This window comes from Solanum pennellii, chromosome 10 (genome assembly GCF_001406875.1).
Source record: "Solanum pennellii chromosome 10, SPENNV200".
Classification (NCBI taxonomy): Eukaryota; Viridiplantae; Streptophyta; class Magnoliopsida; order Solanales; family Solanaceae; genus Solanum; species Solanum pennellii.
The window spans coordinates 66677315-66685390 of NC_028646.1; the positions used below are offsets into that span (position 1 = coordinate 66677315).

General features: G+C 26.6%; 1 non-coding gene across 1 annotated transcript; it reads left to right on the forward strand.

Moving 5' to 3' along the window:
- Positions 1-5837: 5837 nt before the first annotated feature.
- Positions 5838-5921, forward strand: TRNAL-CAA. The gene has a single exon. It is a non-coding gene; the product is annotated as a tRNA-Leu (tRNA).
- The last annotated feature ends 2155 nt before the right edge of the window (positions 5922-8076 follow it).

Consider the following 8076-nt stretch of genomic DNA (forward strand, 5'->3'; position numbering starts at 1 on the left):
ACGTTGTTAGGTTATTAATTCTTAAAGACATAGTTAATTATGTTAGTGGATAATTATAGATTGTGGAGGATATAAATGGTTGGTTATAAGGATGAGTTCATTACGATAATTGGTGATCCAATGAATCATGGCAAGTTGTGGTCATGGATTCGACTTAGAGTAAGGGTTGTACTTTTAGTTTAGGATTAGTTGTCGCCACTATTTTAATACTAGTTGGCTTCAACTCTTAATAATTAATTGTATTTGTTTTTCATTTGTCATATTATGATTTAGGTATTAATATATTGAGATAAGTAATAAAATATTTAATATATTATATGAGTTGAATACCATTTAAGTTATGTTATTTTGAGAAATTAAGGTTTACTCTTAGGCTTAAATTTTAGGAAAATTAATTATAAAATTGGGTGAATTTTTGGATCTAGGCTAGACATATAGTAACATGGGTATCGATAGACTCGTTAACTTACAAACTATGGAAATATATTTGATAGATTGGGAAGGTTCGAAGGCATTGAGGAAAGGAAAAATATTGATGACGTAGCTCTCTTGACTTCGGTTCTTCGGTGGAGGTAGGTTATGGTTTATGTTATTTGATAGTAAACTCTTAATAGTGATTGATATGTATTAAATGATATTGTGAAGTTTTCTATGTACTTGATTGTGTGATTGTGTGGCTTGGTTGTGTGTTTGTGATTGGTCTGAAATCCTGACACCGTGGAATTTATATTCTTGAACCCTCTTTATCGAAGTGATGCCTTGAATAAACAAAACTCGATGAAATATTATTTACGAATGGAAAAGTGGTGATATCAAATAATAAACTAATGATATTATTGGATCGGAGTGTCACGTTCCGGCACAATATTCTTGGATCGGAGTGTTACGTTTCGATACAAATATTCTTGGATCAGAGTATCACATTTCTTCTAGGTATTCTTTAATCGGAGTATCACGTTCCGACACGGTATTCTTAGATCGGAGTGTCACGTTTCGACACGATATTCTTGGATCGGAGTGTCACGTTCCGACACGATAATATTAAAGGAAAACATGTTAAATTAACGGAAGGTACTCAATCTCAAAGAACTCAAGTCCAAAAATGGTTTGGTTTGGAGGCATGAGTCCTCATGTGTGATCTTGATATGGTTGACTTATTATGTACTTACTTTAATGTTGTTGACACTTGTTCATGTTGTTTGTTGCTTATCACCTATTAAGTACTATAGTTGATTTTATACTATTATTCTTTGTATTTTAGTTACTATCTTGGGTTGACCGATGATACTTACTCAGTACATGTTGCCTCGTACCGAGCCCTACTTGTATTTTTCTTTGTTTTCCTTTTATGGAGTGCAACAAGTGTACCGACAAATTTTAATCGCCCTCAGCTCTATCAAGTCTCGGCATATCAAGTTCAAGGGTGAGCTATTCATTCGAGCTTGGGTTGGATTCTCTCAGTCATCACCTGATGTCCTTAGTTTCCGGACACAAATTACTTTATTTCATTTATTTTTGTGTCTTTGATACTCTTAGAAGTAATTGGAGATTAGATGTCCTTGTTGTGATGACTTTCAGGTTTTGGAAAAAGATATTAAGTAAGTTTTTGAGCTACCGCATTATGCTTGTAGTTTGTAAGTTGGGGTTAAATTCGTTGGTTCGCCCACCTAGGGGGTTAAGTGTAGGTGTCACTCACGACTCGTTCCGGGTCGTGACACTTTACAACCTTAAGTAGTCATTAACGCATAAAATTAGTTGTGAACCTCCTTAATATGTCTTATCTCTTCCCTTTTTCTTATGTGTTTTTTTTTGTTTTATTTTTTCTGTTTAATATGTCAATTTTTGACGTTCCTTTTTAAAAATATTTATTATCGATCACACACACACAAAAAAAAATAGATATAGAATCAATATATATATATAAATGAGGATCTTCATTCCGTCTATGTGGCATGCCTCAATGATTAGAAAAATATTTTCTATTTTTTTTTAAAAATATGGCTTTTTAAATTATTTCTTACACAATAATTTGATGTGTATATATATTTTACTATTAATTATTGCCTCAAACGTAAAAAATTATTTTTATAATATTTTTTTCCTAATGACCATTTTCTACATATTATTTTTAATTTTATATTATTATAAATTTTTTAGTTTTTCTTGTTATTATAATTTATACCTTCTATTTTTATTATTTTTTAAAAATAAAAAAAATTATATATATAATAAAGCTAAACAAAAGATTAGGTGATGTGGCAAATAACAATCTCAATGGCCACCATTCGTATTTATCTTTTTTTAAATTTTTTAAAAATTTATTCTTTATTTATATGCTAGGTTAAAAATCACTTTAAAATTATATTTTTTAATTATACCTCCCTTCTTAACTCTTCTTTATTTCTCATAAAAAAATCAGTTTATGAAACTCAAAAGACTATCATTAATCCTCTAATAACTCCGCCTAAAGGGCTATTCTACAAAATAAAATGATCTTTTATCTTCCTTGTATTTAATTCTCATGACTTCATCTATCACTATATAAGTATCTGAAATACATGTTACATATGACAAAAATTGCTATCATCTCAATGATTTAGGATATTATGGATAAATATTTTTTTTGAATATTTTTTTTTCAAATTTTCATTTTCAGTTTTTATATGTACTGATTGGTTCCAACATATGGAGTCGAAATTCTTACTTTGCAGGTATATGTTCAAAGGAGCGTGTTAGAGGAGCGCAAGATAATCAAGATTCGAGACTAAAGAAATGTTTTTATCCTCCACATGATGAGTAACAAGTTTAATGTTGCTTCCCTAATTTTATATATATTAGTTGAAGTGCTTAAGATTTTATTTTTTTTTTGTAAGTAGTTTGTTATTACATATGACAAAAATTGCTATCATCTCAATGATTTAGGATATTATGGTTAAATATTTTTGTTTGAATGGTTTTTTTTTTCAAATTTCCATTTTCAGTTTTTACATGTACTGACTGATTGGATCCAACATATGGACTTGAACTTCTTATTTTGCAGGTATATGTTTAAAGGAGCATGTTAGAGGAGCGCAAAATAATCAAGATTCGAGACTAAAGAAATGTTTTTATCCTCCACATGATGAGTAACAAGTTTAATGTTGTTTCCCTAATTTTATATATATTTTAGTTGAAGTGCTTAAGATTTTTTGTTGTTTTTTGTAAGTAGTCTGTTATTTAAAGTTCATCACGAATTTTAAATATAAAACTTTTTTCTATTAAATTATATGTACAAAAAAGTAAACTACAAATGTGTTATTTGATTTTCTGTTTTCAGCTTTCTTCTTATAATGTTATCGTAGGATAGGTGATGTGGCATGCTTCTAGAGTCAAGAATGACATTTATTTATTTTCTCAATTTTTGACATTTTCTTAATTTTTTACATTTATATAATTTTTTTAAAAACCTACAAATTATACATCACTTACATTAATTTAGAAAGATCAAAAGTCATTATTATTTAAACTAAATAATTGATACATTTTACATTTTACATCCGTTAAGCTCATTTTTTCATGGGTGAATATTGAACAATAATTATAATCCAATTAAATTAAACAATTAATATATTTAATGTCTTATGTATGTGTTTCTTTATGTTCTTTGATATTCCTTATTTATTTTTTGTGATTGTTAAGCTTCACTTTTGCAAGTTGTTGCGTTTATGCCTAAAGGTTAAAATGTCTAATTTTACACACACACAAAAAGTCAAAAAAAAAAAATTGTGTGATATGTATATTAAGTTTGTTTAAATATATTCTTTATATTTTTTAATATTATTTTATACTAAATTGGGGTAGGATTACGTGTTATAACTCAAAGGAATAATATCAATTTTTACTTTGCAAATTTACAGTATTTTATTTTAAATTTGCATTTTTCATACTTTATCTTGAGAAATTCATGTGATATTAGATATTCTATTTTGATACAACTTAATGAATTCATTCTTACGATCAAATTAAGGTATGTATTTTTTTGATTGAGAACTATTTCTTACTCAACATTCAAATCTTGATATTTTGATAAATCAAGGAGTCTCATAATATAGTTCAATTACTAAATAATTGATGTATTCTTTTGGTTGAGAACTACTTTGAAATCTCTTTATTAAAATATTTCTTACTCAATATTTGATAAATTTTGATATCATGTATTATAATAATCTACATCAATGAGTCTCATATATTCGACCTATAACATCTACCTCAATGTTAAATTCTAAAGTAATTACTGCTTCCGTTCATTTTACTTATCATATTTTATCTTTTTATGGTTAATTTAACTATTCTCAATGCTCAGTTGAATTAGATTAATTCACTATTTTAGAATTAAAATTTAAATATTTTAAAATATGTACGAAAAATACTATAAGATTCAATGTTTCTCACATTAATATGATAAAAAATACATATTAAATATAACAAGGGTGAAAGTTCATATAATTTAACTCTCAAACAAAATATAAGAAACAAAATAAAATGGGATCGGAATGTATATACTCTACAAAATCATAAACATTTTTCTACTTCTTAATTGACACTGTAATTTTGAGAGCTATTTTTATGTATCTTTGATTTAACAATAGAGACAAAACTTGACTTTTTTATTACAAATATATCGTTGCAGTGAAGTTGAAATAATTCATATATATTTTGCAATTTTTTTTATTGTACCAAACAATGTTCAATCAAACATAAGTAACAATATATACTACATTAAATGGAATACAAGCATATGATAAATCAATTATAAGAGAGAGGATGAAGAGGCTAACACCCTAAAGAAAACAAGCTCCAGATACATATAGAGATTGTCAAATTCAATACTTTTAAAAATTTTGTAAGATAATTTATAATATTTGTTGGTTTATTTAAAAAAAAAGTATAATAATATTTTTCTCCAAATTTCTTATGATTCATTTAGTCTCAATGTTCGAAAAATCGATATAGACAATATACTTTGTGGTTCTTATTTTTTTCTTCTTTTTTTGATAAGTATATTTGTATATGTATTTGTGGTTCTTCATTTTTTTAAAAGAAGATAAATTTAAAAACGATTTTATATATATGCTCAAAATATATACAAATTTCTTGAAATTCTTTTCTTTCTCTACTTTCTATTAAGAAAAATAAATATTTTTTTTCTTTCACTTATAAGTTTATTACACGAGTATCTATAGAAGATTAAAATTTTTTAAGTGATTATAAATAATAAATAATATATAAATTAAAGATCTTTTAAAGAAATAATTGAAATGAAAGTATAATTTGTGCGTAAATTTTATTAGAAATATATAAAAACAATTTATATAAAAAATTTAAAATCGCACGTAGCGCGATCAAATTCACTAGTTATATTATAACCAGAAATAATAACGATATTATAAATTTCATACTTATAATCGAATTTGTAATCTTCATTAATCAACTCTACCTTTTTTCACTTTATTTAGTTTCCTCCCTTAAACAGCGATCCATATATATATACTTGATTTCATATCTTATGTCTTAATTGTGTAATAAAGGTACAATTATTAAAAGACACTATGAATGCCTCCTATTTTAATTATTATTTTTTTCCATTTATAACATATTCAATTTGACCACACACTCTATATATGTATATTCAAAACTATCTAAATACATTATATTATGCTTAAGAATGATAGTGCAAACGACCGCCAAAGTTATTGTTGATTTCAATTAAAATAGTTAAAAACTATATTGTTATATATGAACAAAGTTTTATGGTTTGTTTTTAATATATTTGTTAACTTTGCATTTAGTGACAGAAAGTCAGGATGGCCGAGTGGTCTAAGGCGCCAGACTCAAGTTCTGGTCTTCGTAAGAGGGCGTGGGTTCAAATCCCACTTCTGACATTTTCTTTTCCTTACTTTTTTCTTGTTCTTAAATTAATTTTTTTTCCTAATCTTTTCTTCTTCTTAAATTAATTATTTTTTTTTCCTAATTTTTTCTTCTTTTTTTTCTTCTTCTTAAATTAATTAAATTTTTTGTCGTATTTTTTTCTGACATTTTTTCTAATTAATTTTTTTCCCTAATTTTTTCATTTTTTCTTCTTCTTCTTAAATAATGTTGTGTGACTCATTTAAATAAAAACTTCAGGAAAAAAAATAGATTCAACTTTTTTTTCTTTTCAAAATAAAAGTAATGTGCTGATAACTGATAAGCTTGATTTTTTTTTGACTTTTAAATTGGACACTATCGTATCCTATTAGTAAGGTACTGTTAAAAAAAGATAAGATTCTTTTTTTTTCTTTTTAAAATAAAAGTAGTTTTCAATAAGATTAATTTTTGCTTTGACTATTAAATTGGATATTTATGTATCCTATTAGTAAGGGCACTGTTCATGATTTGATTAAAATTTTCCTTACAAATTGAAACTGAACCAAATCAGTTAAAATTAATCAATATTCTTAAGGTTTTGATTCTATTTTTTAAGAAAATTGATACTATTTGACATGAAAACGATTTGAGCAAAGTAAGAATGATTTAGGCATGCGGAGAAGAGAAATGTAGATGCTCCTATGAGGAAGTGCAAGATGTTGACAATAACGGATATAATGAGAGATAAAGGTAGACTAAAGAAGCATTGGTGAAGGTGTTTAAACAAAAAATGATACATCTTGAGCTTACCATGGAAATGACTTTGAATAGGAGTTAGGGTTTAAATTTTGCAATTTAGAATAGAAATTTAGTCGGTAGTTGAACATTCTCTTGTTTTTGGGGTAGGCTTGATGCTCCTATTTGGATATTCTTTCTTATTCGTGGTATTAGCACAATTCCCGTAATTCTTGTTATTCAGTTTCAATTGTCACCTATAATTGACCTGTGAGTATTTTGATTATTACATTATTTTATTGTCTTATTGTTCTTTCCTTAGTACATTATGGAAAGTTTATTATAAAGAAACTATATTTCTTCGAGGTCTCCAAATTAATTTCCCTTATGATATGACATTAAATTTTTGGTAAAATATTATTTATGGGATTACTATAATATTTGATTGTTTTTATTATTTTAGTTAGAATAATTAGTTTTGATACCATTATTCCATTATTTGGCACACATAATTTCCCGATACTAATTATACGATAACTTATTGCAAAATAAATAAGCAAAAAAGATAAAGTTAGTGCTAAAACTTATGGTTTGTTTAGTTTAAAGAGATACTAAGATTATATTAAAGGTCATTTGGTTTGTCAAATCCAAATAATATGTATGAGTAATTTCTAAGAATAAGTTGTTTGTTTACAAAATATTTTTCATTTTATTTAGGTTTTTTATGTTTTCTTTACAAGTTTTAATTAATAACTCTTAAAAATAAAATTATCATCTTATTTAGCTTAAATATTTTTATATGTGCATTCTCATAATTATGCAGTATGATTTTACATAGGAAAATAGTCTGAAAAATACTTTAATTTTGGCCGAAATTGTTGTTACGATATCAAACTTTGGAAAGGACCTTTTATCCCCTATACTATTTAATAGTGTATTTTAAAGGTATATATGTGTCTACGTGGACATTATAAATAATTAAAGGTCTAATCCATCGATGGCCCCCTAAACTTGGCAGTAATTTTCACTTAGACGCTTTAACTAAGTTTTGTTTATTTTAGACACCTCATGTCATGTCTCGTTGTGTCATTTTAACACTTTTTACTGACATGACATAGTGTCAGCTCGTGAAAGGCTCATTTAATCATTTTTATTTTATTTTATTTCATTTTCTTCCTCATTTTTAGCCACCATCTCTCAAAACTTGAACTCCTTCCATGGAGAAATAGTTTTGATCATGCTATGGACAAAAAAAGCGAACTTTAATACGAAGAGATTTCACAAAAAAACAAATTTCAAACCATTAAAAAAATCACGATTCATGTTGTCGCAAAGAAGAAGGGCAACAAAAAATCTTAAAAGACGATGGATGGGGTGGGAGAGGGGTGGAGAAGACGATATGGGTGGGGAATGGATTGGGGTTAGGATGGACAAAGGTATAGAAGACATTGGATG